The following is a 14393-nucleotide window of genomic DNA, read 5'->3' on the forward strand; positions in this document are numbered from 1 at the left end:
CCTACCCCCACACAGCATCACAGAGTCACTGCCCCCGGCCATTTCTGGTAAGTTCTCCTCTTTATGTGACCAGAGCCATGCTTTATACCTAGCCCTAAATGGACAGAGACCCTCAGCACCCTACATACCAGAACAGGGCACTTGCTTCAGAGGGTCACCCATGGATGACCCCCTGGGAGAAGCAGAAGAGGCCATCCAGCCCCTGTGATGTCTGACCCCGGGCAGGACCCACTGGAAGAACACTGATAGGGTTTTCAGTGATTCAACAACTGCCCTGCTCCTGTTTCACATATAGAGATTTACAAACCTAAAGCAAATATTAATATGTGTGCATGCGTCCTAAGTCACTTCAGTTGTATCCAACTATTTAGTTCAAATAAAGGAGACTTGGGGAAACGGCATTTTGCTTGATGGTGGATGGATCCAGAAGAACCTGAAAGGAACGACATGTAATGATAAAAGAGGGAAACTTTAGCCTCCAGAGGGAAAAGAGTCTGGTCCAGATCAAGAAGGATCAGACGGTAGAAGGTGACCAGCAGGAAGACTAAACCTCCCAACCCCAATCTACCCACACTGGTATAAATGGTAAAAAGAGCTCAACGACTGTGAACCACCCCCTCCTAAGGGTGGTTACATCTTAACAGAAAGTAAAGCTGAAACAGAAATCAAAGTGACTATAAAAGAGAAATCTGGTACCCAAGCAAGTAGCAAGGAAACCCTAAAACAGAGATATAAATGCACCATCTTTCTCACTCATAGAGGAATAAATATTTAATGAATGAGTATTTAATGAATGTATATATCTATGTCGGGACGGGGGGTGGTTAGTCTCTGGGCATTGTTTAGACCATGATGAATGCCTTGATCCAGCTAGCATAGTCTAACCATCCTTCAAGACCTGTCTCAAACACCACTTTCTAATGGAAGCTCTGCCCATCCCACCACACTGTCCCCTCCTCCCTAAAGGTCTCAGCCCCACAGGATGCTTTCTGACCCTCACCCAGGGGATTCTCCAGGTCCGTGATGGAGTCATGACGTTCCTCCCACCTCTCAACACACCTAGATCTCTTCCAGGATCTACTCCACAAGTCTATAAACTGTCCTGGCCAAACTCTATTTTCTATTCTTTTCTCATCTCCATTTGCACAGTGCTTTTTTGCACTTAGTAGAGACTTAGCAAGTATTTGACAAAATCAGTTGAACTGACCATGCGCACATGGCTGGAGCATGGCTGGGTGGCATCAGGTGTGCAGCCTGTGGCCACAAACCAAAATTCCTCTGGATGGGAAACAAACTGCCTCTAACTGTCCCATCTGGGGGAAAGCACACGACCTTGGTCTCTTTCATCTCTCACTTTAGTCAGATTAGCCAACTGCCCCAGATGACAGATATAGTGAGGGACACGCATTTGGAATAAATACATGCAGAGGCACATGTGGAAGAAATGCATTTTGTAAGTGGCATCTTCTTTCTTCTCAAGTCCAGAGAAGAATGAACTGCATTGACCCACATCTTATAATTCTCAGGCAGTAATCCTAGAATCAACTTACAAGAGCCAGCAGTGACCTCAGTGGGGGAACTGGGCACAGCCAGCCCCTGTGAGCCTGGACCATCTGGTAGGAGGGGGTATGTCCCATCATTTCTCCTCCCAGGACCTTGCAGCCATCTTTACCAACCCCATCTGTGCCCAGCCAAGGCTCCTCCTTACCTCCTCCTGCTTAAAGAGAAAACCCCCTCCTCCCTCCTCCAGTTCTCAGCCTGCCAGCTCCAGGGGGCAGTGGCTGTGACCTCTACTACTTACATCTCTTCATTTTTTAATCATCAATTTCAGACACTTATGCCGAGGTAATTAACATGTTAAGAGACAGCCACCACGGGCCTGGATCATCCCCGTCTGCAGCTCCAGTGACAAATCTCCGACTGATTACAGGCCCCCCTATTCATCACCATCACTGCTTCTCTCTTTGGAGCTTGATTTATAGTGGAAGCTGCAACCTTCTGAGCAGGGAGGATTCGTCACTGTCACCACACGGAGGAGAACTGCTTAATGGAGGCCACCTGGGTGCACAGGGGATAAAAGCTGAGAATCCGTGCTGCTCTTGGTGGCTTCTCCCTGCTGCCTCTGCCTAACACTGAGCAGCACCCTTGCAGGTGGGACAGCAAGGGTGCCCTTTATGTCCACGCACTGTTTTTCTCCTGCTTCCCCAGGAGGTCCCTGTTCTGTGGCGGGGACTGTTCCTCCTGGACCCACTGAACCTTGGCCAGGCCACGTGCTCCGGACCTGCACAGTGGGCGTTACTGCTGCCCCCTACCCCCCAACCCCACCCCGGCTCCCCTCCACTCCCACCCCCCTGCCCCCGCCCCTCACACTTCCTGCGTCTGCCCTTGGGATGTCACTGGGTGGGGCTGAAGGGCTGTGAGCAGAATCGGCTGGAGGATTTACCAGCCAAGACAAAGCACTCTGGGGTCTCTTTCTCTCCCCTATGACACAGCAAAACACACTTAGGGTGGGGGGTCCTCCATCATCCTGAAGCCATAAGTGAGGAGAGAGGTGCTGGGGCAGCCAGGGATGGACACCCAGCATGAACAAGAAAGAAATGCAGTTTGGAGGGTTTGGTTTGGTTTGTGTTTTTGTTGGGTGTTTGGTTGTGTTTTTTATGGTTGTTTGGTTTGTTTGTTTGGCCAAGTCATGCAGCATGCAGGATCTTAGTTCCCTGCAGTCTTCCACTGCATTCATTCCAATCCACCTGCAGTCTTAACCACTGCACTGCATTCTATGCTACTGAGATTTGGGAGCTGTTTCTTACCATAGCATCATTTAACCCATCTTGTCTGGTACAGAATGAGTAATCAGTGGGAAGAGCAAAGTGGTGACTCCTCCTGATGAGCAGCCCGCCCTTGCTTTCACCAGCACTGGGTACACTGAGGCAGGGGCTGAATGATCACCAAGTGGGCACAATGCTTATTTTCCGTGTGGGCTGTTTGGACTAGCTGCCCCATCCCAACCCTGCTTATCTCACTCTTCTACACAGACTGTCCCTGAACCTCCTGGGCCAACTACAGGAACACTGAGGGGAGCACTGACTGTCCCCCCACCATCCTGAGTCATCCCCTTCAATGGAAAATACTGTTTCCTTCATAAGACAAGCTGTTGAATGGTGCCAATCTCATTCTTTCATACAACAAACAGAGGAACTGCTTCACACAGGCCCCAGTCTATTGAATTCCTGTCTCATTACGCCTTGCTTTACAGAGTCATAAATACTAAATAAGTGGTCTCAATACAGGTATTGTGAGATTGCTGTAAAGACTGCAATTCACTCCAACCAGGGGGCTCAAGGAAGGTTTCGTCATCAAGGTGGAATCCAGGAAACTTGAAAGGATGAGTAAAACCTAACCACACGAGGAAGCTAGAAGTCAGCCCTCCAGGAACAGGAAATGATGGGACAAAAGAAAGAGGTGACAGTCACCACCTGGGCGGGTTCTTCACAAGCCCACCTAAAAGGCTACTTAGTCACCACTAAGTGGACTAAGGCCAGGCCTGATGCGAGCCAAGTTCCGGGTAAATGTTCATTTTATTCCCCCCCTGCTGGGACCCAGCTTTCTCATCCCCCAGGGCTGCAGCCTTTGTGTGTCGCCATCATAAACTGCAGCATATGGGCTGGTCATGAGAGTACAATGACAGCACAGCCTCCTGCCACTCCACCCTGCCCTGATGCTCGCAGAGGTCAAGTATCAGGTGAAGTTCTTGGAGCACACTAGCAAAGCTCAGACACTTGTCAGTGAAGACCTCAAAGGGTTCACCCCCCCCACCACCACCCCCAGCTTCTTCCATGGCCTCTAAGAGGATGGATAGATGAGGATCACCTATCCTGACTCCCTGCCCAGATTCTAGTCCTCAATTTCCAGTTCTTGGCAGATGCTTCCATCCAGATAGTTTGCAACCACCTGGTGCTGAAAGCTCAATCTCCTCCCAGCACCTGTAAACTTTATCTCCTAAACGTCCAATTTCTGCTAACAATAGCCATCTCTGGCTTCTCTGTCTTATCCATTTCTCACCCCACAGTTTCCAAATCTTGCCATTTCTTCTTCACAGCCACTTGGATTTGCTCTCCCTTTTTAAATTTCCCCTACTGGTCTACTTCCCCTACTGGAGAATGGGCCCCAGCACATTCTCCCAAGGCTGGTGCAAGAACTTTCTAGCAGGTTTCTGTCCCTGGACACTGCTCTGTGCAGCAGAGCAGCTACCTCTTCTTCCTATATGTGCCACACTCAGCTCAGCTCTAAACTTTCATCCACCACCTGTTTTCCCCAGGAATTTTATTTTCTTTCTACTTAAGCATCATCTCATTCATTCATGTATCCATTCATTAGCTGCTTTAGCCCACAGAGATTTCTTTGGAAGGAATGATGCTAAAGCTGTGGCCAGTACTTTGGCCACTTCATGCAAACAGTTGACTCATTGGAAAAGACTCTGATGCTGGGAGGGATTGGGGGCAGGAGGAGAAGGAGACGACAGAGGATGAGAAGGCTGGATGGCATCACTGACTCGATGGACGTGAGTCTGAGTGAACTCCGGGAGTTGGTGATGGAGAGGGAGGCCTGGCATGCTGCGATTCATGGGGTTGCAAAGAGTCGGACATGACTGAGCGACTGAACTGAACTGAATAACCTTTACTCATGATGGGAGAATACTATAATAATGTATCGATGTCTGTCTTATTTCATTGTGGTGGAGAAGGGCCTGGGGGCAGGAAGAGAAGTTCTTCTAACCCCTAAAGGGAGAGAAAAGAGAGAGGGAATGCTTGGAGTTGAAGCAAAGGAATGAAGCTCCCTAGGGAGAGAGTGGATTCCCTAAGACTGGGGAGGAGGAGATGGCGAAGGTGGAGAGGTGGTACGAAGCATCCCTAGCAGTAGGATGCACTCCTGGCTCCCACCAGCATCCCAGTGGGGCAGGATTTCTGAGGGGCTGGGATAAGCCTGGCTAGGGCCAAACACCCTAAGAGCCAAGACACAGAAGCCACGGGGAAGGTCCCAGGGCTGCGTGTAGCTTGAAGGGAGTGTCAGCTATGAGACCACCCATCTTTCAATGAACCCTGTTGACTCAGACAATAAGCTTTTCTGCTGTGATCACATTGAGCTAAAAATATTAGCCCACTATCTCAACGTGTTATATAAATTCTTACCAGTTACATAATGATCGACGGTATGATACTGAGAAAAGCTTATTTCCCTCATCTGTAAATGCCAACATGTGCAACCTACCGACAAAGTTGCTAGAAGGGACTCAGGGTGTCCTGTGACAGTGCTCTCAAGGCGGAAGAAACATCAAAGAAAGAAAGATGTCGTTGTGGAGATGAAAGTGATCATTATCTTTGTTAATGGTCACATGTGAGCTATTTGCCACGCTCAGGCAGGTAACGTGTCAAGTGAAATGTCCCAGAACCCAATTTAGTTTCTTGAGTCTCCATCCGATCTCCTCTGACCTTCCCCCGCTCTGATTAAACCAAGCTTCCAGCTTCACCAAATGGGAAGAAAAACCCACAGCTGTTTAGCAGCCTGCCCCAGTCCTCGCCTGTTTTCAACAACCCAGTTCCCTGTGTGTCTGTCCTGAGGTTTATCTTCCCCAGGAGCCAGTGACTATGAAGAAGAAGAAAAGATAATGTCTCTTTCATTTGATTGCCCAGCCCACACCAGACCGGCCCTAAAACAGAGATGCCCTTCTGGGATGAGCAGGGCGGAGGCAATCTTCTCATAATGTCCAGCATGGGGATCTGTTCTCCAATTGTCCCCATATGAACCATCGTGCACATAATTCACATGAGGAGGAGGAGACTGCAGGATAAGAGGCACAGGATGGCAGCTCAGGAACCTGGGATTTTGCTAAACTGGAAGACTATAAAAAAGCATCCAGGCACTGTCAGGAAACCTTATTCTGTCTTAGTCCCTTTACTCAAAGGAAGGCACTTTCTCTTTAGTTGCTCTGGGTAAAGCTCTCCTGGCATGCTGCAGTCCATGGGGTCACAAAGAGGCGGACAGACTTAGTGACTGAACAACAACAGCAAAGCTGTCCTGGAGAGGGTGCTCCCCCGCAGCAGGGAGGCAAGGGCCTGCACCAGACGGGCCGAGGAGGGCCGCCCAGACTCGCCAGTCAGCCTCCGCAGAGGCAAGGCTTCCCTGCAGCCTCTGCTCCCTCCGGTGGAGGGCTGGCATCCCAACCACAGATGGCACAATTAAGGAGGAACATCCCAACAGCTCGGACTTGGGTTGGGCCAACTGGAGTGTTGCCTATTTGATGATGCTGGCACGTCAAGCTGTTTGACCTCCTGGATTCTGCATCAATGTTTATCCAGGATTTTTATGGGGAAAGCAGATGACTCTGGTACATATGCAACTTGGCCAAATAAAAATGCAATTAGAATTGTAATTTAAAGTCACCATAAAATTGGGGGGTGGGGATGACAAATTAGGAGGTTGAGATTAACAGATATACACTACTATATATAAAATAAACAACAAGGACCGACTGGATAGCACAGGAAACTATATTCGATACCTTGTAATAACATACAATGGAAAAATAATCTGAAAAGAGTATATGTGTTTTATATACATATAACATATATATTACATATATACATCACACAAACACACACTGTGTAATTTGTGTGTGCTGTGCTAAGTCACTTCACTCATGTCTAACTCTTTGTGACTCCATGGACTGTAGTCTGCCAGGCTCCTCTGTCCATGGGATTCTCCAGGCAAGAACACTGGAGTGGGTTGCCATGCCCTCCTCCAGGGGATCTTTCCGACCCACGGATCGAACCTGCATCTCTCACATCTCCTGACTTGGCAGGCAGGTTCTTTACTACTAGCACCCCCTGGGAAACATATATATATTTATAAACTGAATCTATATATAAATATATATATATAGTACCCCTGTGCTATACAAAAAGGATCTTCATGACCCAGATAACCACAATGGTATGATCACTCATCTAGAGCCAGACATCCTGGAATGCAAAGTCAAGTGGGCCTTAGGAAGCATCACTATGAACAAAGACAGTGGAGGACATGGAATTCCAGTTGAGCTTTTTCAAATCCTAAAAGATGATCCTGTGAAAGTGCTACACTCAGTATGCCAGCAAATTTGGAAAACTCAGCAGTGGCCACAGGACTAGAAAAGGTGAGTTTTCAAGGTCACTTTTCATTCCAATACCAAAGAAAAGTAATGCCCCAAAATATTCAAACTACTGCACAATTGCACTCATCTCAAACACTAGCAAAGTAATGCTCAAAATTCTCCAAGCCAGGCTTCAACAATACATGAACCATGAATTTCCAGATGTTCAAGCTGGATTTAGAAAATCCAGAGGAACCAGAGATCAAATTGCCAACATCCATTGGATCATAGAAAAAGCAAGAGAATTCCAGAAAAACATCTACTTCTGCTTTATTGATTATGCCAAAGCCTTTGACTGTGTAGATCACAACAAACTGGAAAACTCTTCAAGAGATGGGAATACCAGACCACCTGACCTGCCTCCTGAGAAATCTGTATGCAGGTCACAAAGCAACAGTTAGAACCAGACATGGAACAACAGACTGGTTCCAACTTTGGAAAGGAGTACGTCAAGGCTGTATATTGTCACCCTGCATATTTAACTTCTATGCAGAGTACATCATGCAAAATGCTGGGCTGGATGAAGCACAAGCTGGAATCAAGATTGCTGGGAGAAATATCAATAACCTCAGATACACAGATGACACCACCCTTATGGCAGAAAGTGAAGAGGAACTAAAGAGCCTCTTGATGAAAGTGAAAGAGGAGACTGAAAAAGCTGGCTTAAAACTGAACATTCAGAAAACTAAGATCATGGCATCCGGTCTGATCAATTCATGCAAATAGATGGGGATACAATGGAAACAGTGAGAGATTTTATCTTCTTGGGCTCCAAAATCACTGCAGATGGTGACTGCAACCATGAAATAAAAAGACGCTTGCTCCTTGGAAGAAAAGCTATGACCAACCTAGACGGCATATTAGAAAGCAGAGACATTACTTTGCTGACAAAAGTCCATCTAGTCAAAGCTGTGGTTTTTCCAGTAGTCATGTAGAGATGTGAGAGTTGGACTATAAAGAAAAGCTGAGAGCTGAAGAATTGATGCTTTTGAACTGTGGTGTTGGAGAAGACTCTTGAGAGTCCCTTGGACTGCAAGGAGACCCAACCAGTCCATTCTAAAGGAGATCAGTCCTGAATATTCATTGGAAGGACTGATGCTGAAGCTGAAACTCCAATACTTTGGCCACCTGATGCAAAAAACTGACTCATTTGAAGACTCTCATGCTGGGAAAGACTGAAGGCAGGAGGAGAAGGGGATGACAGAGGATGAGATGGTTGGATGGCATCACTGATTCAATGGACTTGAGTTTGAACAAGCTCTGGAAGTTGGTGATGGACAGGGAGGCCTGGCATGCCGCAGTCCATGGGGTTGCAAAGAGTCGGACATGACTGAGCGACTGAACTGAACTGAAACTGAATCACTTTGCTGTACACCAAAAACTAATACAACACTGCAAAAAAAGAAAAAGAAAAAGTCACCATAAAATCAATCTGACAGATGCCAACTGTATGCACACCAGGAACTGCAGGCGTGGCTCTGTGCTCTTTGCTGCCAGCATGTCTCCCAAATGCCTGGGCCAAGTATTGCTTTGCCCTTGTCACAGTCAGGATCAGACCCTCACATCCAATCCCAGGAGACAGAGCCAGGCCTCAAGGGAACCAGGCACTGATCATTTCCCCCATGAGCCTGTTCTGCAGGAACACAGGGGAAATAAGGGGAGACAGTAAGATAAGGAGACTCTGCCTGAGTGACCCAGGGCCTGGACACAGCATTTTCCCTCTGGCCTGCAGAGGCCAGGAGGTGAGAGGGCACAGAGGTGGGGAGGGAGTCACAGAGCACTACCTTCTACCACGGCGGGGCTTCCTCTGCAGGGCTCCCACTTTCCAACCCCACAGGGCCCTCTGGCTTCCTCCCATCCTCTCCTTCACCCACCCTTCCTGAGCATCTGTAATCCATACTGGGGAAGTTTCTGCTGCTTTCTTAGCACCCAGGGGCCTTGCTCTGAATGAGGAGAAGGCCACAGAGAGAGGAAAATGCCCACGGAGAGAAGACAGCTCACACCCCACTGTCCCCTGCTCTTGGCCACCTGGAGGGAGAAGCCCCAGTTGACAGCTCGGCCCCGAGGCCTCTCCTGGGACACAGCCATGACAAACCCGTTCCCCCTGGTCACACGTGCTCTACACACCAGCCCTGCCCCTGCACACTGCTCTGGCTTCCCGCTCCCTGCCCTGATTCTTGGGAGCTGCCTGATCCTTTCAGTCCCGAGTGCTCCTGGGGGACCAAGTTCCACCCTGACTCCCATGGGCTCCGGGAAGCCCAGTCCCCCGGCAGTTCCCCACTAACTTTGCCCTGTGCTGGGGACGCAGGAGGAAAGTGGGCATGACCAACACCATGAGGAAGAGGCCACTGCTCTACCGACCCGACACTCCCACCAGCCCCCTCTCCAGCCCATGTCTTCAAGCTTCACCATTATCCAGCAGTGATTCCCAAATGGTATGGTACTTCTGAATCACCTGAGGGTTTTGCTAAAATGCAGATGGCTGAGCCCCACACCTAGCATTTCAGATTCAGTAGGTCTGGGTGAGGCTTAAGAATCTGCCTTTCTAACCAGCTCCCAGGTGAACCGCTGAGAACCTCAGGCCTCAGAGTGTGGTCATAGGACCATCATCAGCACCACCTGGGAGCTTGTTAGAAACACAGAATTTAGGCTGCATCCAGACCGCTGAATAAGAACTTGGTGAAGGCTAACAAGATCCCCAGGGGATCTGTATGCACAGTAAAGTTAGAGAAATGGCTGCTTACCACTAATTCCCAAAAGAGGGCCCTCCAGCCACCTGCAGCAGAACACCTGGGACGCTTGTTTAAAATGCAGATTTCTGAGTTTACACCCATCTACTTGCTAAGGTAAACTCTCCAGCCAAGAATCTGCAATTTTCAGAAGTATCCCAGGTGATGTTCTTAAACACTGGAGCTGAGATTCATAGCCAAGAGTTTGAAGAACACAAAAGGCAGAGGCTTCCATTTTCAAGACCCCGGGTTCCAGTCTCCCAGCAGGGCGGTGACAGTCCAGCGCTCACAGAGTAATGCTCACTAACTACTGCTCATGGACTGAGTCTGGGCAGGTAGTATATGCAGATAAGGGTGGTAGTGTCTGGCTCCCGGCTCTCCAAGCCACTGCCACGTGGGAGAATCCCCATGAGGCTCCCTGAGAAACCAAGGCCATGGTGTCCAACCTTGAAGGGTTAGCCTTGGCATCTTCCAGGGATGGAGGTCACCTCTCGAGCCTCCTCTCCCCTCCAGAACCTCGTGGCCTCTATTTCCCAGTATCTTCTCTCTGTCCCCAGCAGCTGACCCCCAGACCTCTAATGTCACACACAATCTCCTCCTGCCCATCTCTGGCCTTCCTTGTGTCTCAGTGGACTTTCTAGACCTGGGAGATGACTGGTTTGTTTTAGGAACAAACCTTTGGGGTTCCAGTCCTGCCCGGCCCACACCTCCCAGCCTGCCTTTATCACCATTTTCATGCAGCTTCAAGACACACTTGAATTTCAAAAGCCTCTCTTCCAGTTTCCTCACATGCTTGTTAAATTACTAAACTACCTATAAGCCCACTCAAGGAGGAGGTGAGAATAAAAGCACGCTCTCAAATAATGCCATATTTTTAAAGGGACAAAATTCTCCTACAACTAGCTGGCAATTCAAAGACATCTTAAGCTAACACTTGTAGCTACCCACTCCTTCCTTTCTTTCTCTAAGCCAGGGATGAGAAGAGTGGGAATTTTCGTGTTCAGAATACAGGGAGTGATTAGGCAAAAGTTCAGATTGTTTGAGAGGAGAGAGACAAACAGAAGGGAAAGTTCTAGAATGAAAAGGGCAGAGGGATAAGTGATTGACAAGCCTTCCAGAGCTGAAGAGCTCCACTTATGCACTCAGTCAGTAAATATTTATTATAAGCCCTTGGATGCATGGATGCTAAGTCACTTCAGTGGTGTCCAACTCTGTGATCCTATGGACTGTAGCCCATCCGGCTCTTCTGTCCATAGGATTCTCCAGGCAAGAATACTGGAGTGGGTTGCCAAGCCCTCCTCCAGGGGATCTTCCTAACCCAGGGATCAAACCTGCGTCTCTTATGTCTCCTGTACTGGCAGATGGGTTCTTTATGACTAGCGCCACCTGGGAAGCCCATAAGCCCTTACTAGGCAGTGAATGCAAAGCAGTCTCACTGGGGGAGACTGGCGTGTCTCCATGGATTCTCCAGCATGGAAACCACAGATTCTCCAGCACAACAAATGAGAGCTGAGGTATAGAGGCAGCATGAAAGCAGCACGAGGAAGGAAGAAAGGAAAGAAGAAACATCCACTCTGAATGAGGAGTTGAAGGAGGGCTCGTTGGAAGAGGATGGCCTCTGAGTTGAGATTTAGAAGATTAGCTGTATGAGGAAAAGCAGAATACTCAAGCTGGGAGCCAGCTGAGGTGTTAGATGATTAGATGAGAGAAGAGAGGAAAAGATTACTCTCAGAAATCTTCAACAGCTAGGTGATGAAATTTATTGAGATGAGTAGCATTGGAAGAGGAAATGTTTTGCAGGGGGTAAAATAAGGGCTCAGGACTGGCCAGTGTTTGAGAAGTCTGTAGGAGAGTTGAGTGTGGAGGATTGGTCCTCAGAAGAAGGAGTTGGAGATTATAGAAACACTGATGGTAAATGAAATTAGGATTGCCTGGTAGGAGAGTGCAGAGTGAGATGAGATCAAGAACAAAGACCAGGTTAAAGTCCTTAGGTTCACCAATATTCAAGGGGTGAGCAGGCCAAGGAGGCTAATAACAAAGGGCAACCAGACAGGGAGGAGGAGGACCAGAGGGCACAGGGTCGTAAAGCCAGGGGATCTTGGTGGTTGGAGATGGAAGGAGAAATGGGCAGCCAAACACTGCTGGGGGAGATGAACATCATGGGAGGGAAAGATGCCCACTGGATTCGGGGACAGGGAAGCCATTTCATTCACTGTGAAAAAGAGCCTGGTGAAGAGCAATAGCTAGGCGCATGGGGATAAGGGCTTTGTTTTTGTCTGTTTTCAGGAAGGCACATGAGATAAACAAAATTTCCTATGGATATGGACAAGTCCTACAGTAATAGTGATCCCATCCTTCACCATATAAGGTGACATGAATCTCTGGATTAGCCCAAAGACTGAACGGCAGGTGGAAAAGGGTTTGTTTTTTTAATCAAACAATCAACTTTCAGGTGAATTTCTGGAATGCAGACAATCCATTTAAAAGCTGGCGACAGCCCGTGCTTCTTCTGTAGCCCCTGCAGTTCTGAGGAATAATGTTGCCAGGGGTCCTAGAGTAGGTGTTTGATAATAACTCATCCATGAGTGGATGAATGGGGTGATCCTGAGGTCCCTCTAATCACTTCTCTATGGAATTTCAATTGTGGCCAGCTCATTCATTCCATCCACTCATTCAACAGACATTATTCAGGGGCTAGCCTGTATCAGAGCCTGGGCCAGCCAGAACTTATACCACTTCACACAGCGAACGTGCGGGAGGCACAAACAAGTCCTTCAAAACACATCCTGCTGCCACCTGAGAAGTGCAAAGCAGGCAGCTCTCCACACTCCTTGGAAAGTAAGGATCCCCAGCGTGTGTTTACTTCCATGCAAAGAGCAAAGGAAATGGGCCAGTACACGCCTCCTCTTGACTCGTCACTATCTTTCACATTTTCCCTGGTGCCTATAAGAAATCTGTCTTGATAAGATGATTCGCAGTGAGTTTAAGGAATGAGAGGGTCTTAAGAAAGTATATATTTTTGCGAAGCTGTGCTGATAGAGAACTCTGGAAATGTTTGACTAAAACATAAGGGCTGGTGTTATCCTGTCTGTGACTCCCAAGCTGATGTCTGGAGGCTGCTTTAATTTCAGGGAGCCCAGGCCCTGTAGAGACTGCTTAGAACAAACACAACATTAATGCTATGCGTTTCAGACTAACTAAAAATTACACTGAAATGGAAGGATCAAAAGTCAGACCAAAGCACTAAAAAGACAGATTTCATACTGGGTAGAAAATAGCACATACTTTTCTCCTTGCAATAAAGCCAGCTATAAGCATATATGCTGGTTGATATAATAATAACTAATGTTTATTCAACCCTAGGGCTTCCCTGGTAGCTCAGATGGTAAAAAATCTGCCTGCAATGCCGGAGACCCCAGTGCGATTCCTGGGTTGGAAAGTTCCCCTGAAGAAGGGATAGGCTACCCACTCCAGTATTCATGGGCTTCCCTGGTGGCTCAGACAGTAAGGAATCCACCTGCAGTGCAGGAGACCTGGGTTCGATCTCTGGGTTGGGAAGATCTCCTGGAGGAGGGCATGGCAACCCACTCCAGTATTCTTGCCTGGAGAATCCCCATGGACAGAAGAGCCTGGTGGGACAGTCCATGGGAACACTGAGTTGGACACAGCTAAGCAACTAAGCACAGCAAAGTACATTCAGCCCTAACCACTATGTTAAGTGTTTACTGCCTTATCCATTTATTCCTTGCAACAACCTCTGAAGGAGGAGCTCTTACAGAGCAGGAAATTAAAGCTCAGAGAAGTAACTTGATCAGGGCTATATGACCTTGGGCAAGTGGTCATATATGTGGACTGAATGTGGACTCACAGATGTAAATCCCTGGACACACACACATCACATATTGTGGATGAGGCACTAGAGGAGGTCATCAAAAGGACAGGACCACCAGGTGACCTTGAAGCCAGATCTGAGCACCTAAAGGCTTCTCAACCCCTCGCCTGTCCTTGCAAGATACACACAGCCTCCTGTTGCCATAGTGGCAGCTGCACCAAGGATGTAGCCTTGAGAGAGTAAGCTGCTGTTGAGACCATCTGGACTGTATATACGATTGAACCCCTACATAAACTTTAAGATTCCGGTGGGTCGGGTGCAGAGATCTACTCATTTTATAGCCACCTAAGACGAGCCTTATAAATAAATTTTTAAATTTATGTTTTGCTTATTAAACCTGCCATCTATCAATCTAGAGTGATATACCTCTTTCAATACTCTCCTTGCCCTCTGTATGAATACAAAGATTAATTTTCAAACCAAAAACTGGTGAGCCAGCCAGGAGACTAAAGAAATGGGCTTTAGGAAAGAGGCATCTGTGAAGGAAACCCCACACTGGCCATAAAATTCTAAGTGGGGAGGGGTGCCCTATATGTCAGATGATTGTGGACCCCTGCATGAGTATGAGTACACTCTGAAAATGCCA

The 14393-nt window shown here is 48.0% G+C and overlaps 1 protein-coding gene across 13 annotated transcripts in view; it reads right to left on the reverse strand.

Annotated features, from left to right (window-relative positions):
• Positions 1 to 14393, reverse strand: part of CNIH3 (cornichon family AMPA receptor auxiliary protein 3) — a 179363-nt gene that overhangs the window by 17838 nt on the left and 147132 nt on the right. The gene's annotated exons all lie outside the window — the stretch shown is intronic.

Source organism: Bos grunniens, chromosome 16 (assembly GCF_055505025.1).
Source record: "Bos grunniens cultivar Pamir isolate PY7600 chromosome 16, Bosgru_T2T1.0, whole genome shotgun sequence".
Classification (NCBI taxonomy): Eukaryota; Metazoa; Chordata; class Mammalia; order Artiodactyla; family Bovidae; genus Bos; species Bos grunniens.